Source organism: Geospiza fortis, unplaced genomic scaffold, assembly GCF_000277835.1.
Source record: "Geospiza fortis unplaced genomic scaffold, GeoFor_1.0 scaffold61, whole genome shotgun sequence".
Taxonomy (NCBI): domain Eukaryota; kingdom Metazoa; phylum Chordata; class Aves; order Passeriformes; family Thraupidae; genus Geospiza; species Geospiza fortis.
Genome location: NW_005054430.1, coordinates 529750 through 530154, shown reverse-complemented (window position 1 = coordinate 530154; position 405 = coordinate 529750).

Sequence of the window (405 nt, the reverse complement as noted above, 5' to 3'; positions counted from 1 at the left end):
ACTGTGTGAAAAACACCAATTACTTGTTTCTAGAATTTTAAAAGTTTAATAGTAATAAAATTGTTATAAAAACAGCAATATAATTAGAGTAATAATAATTTGGACAATTTGGATTAGGACAATATGAGACAACAGAAACAAAGAGTTACAGACAGTCCGGGTACCTTTTCTGGGCAAAATAAACCTGAAAAAGGACCCACATTAACAGAGGATTAACCCTTAAAAGCAATAACCTGTTGCATATTCATACACCTGATCCATGATGCATAAATTCCATTCACACACAGGATTCTGTCTGGTCAGTGTCAGCTTCTTCCTCTGAATCCTGACAGTGTCTTCAGAGCTGAGCAAGGCAGGAAGAAGTTCATTTCTTCTGATAATGGAGCAATAAATTCTCTTTCTCTG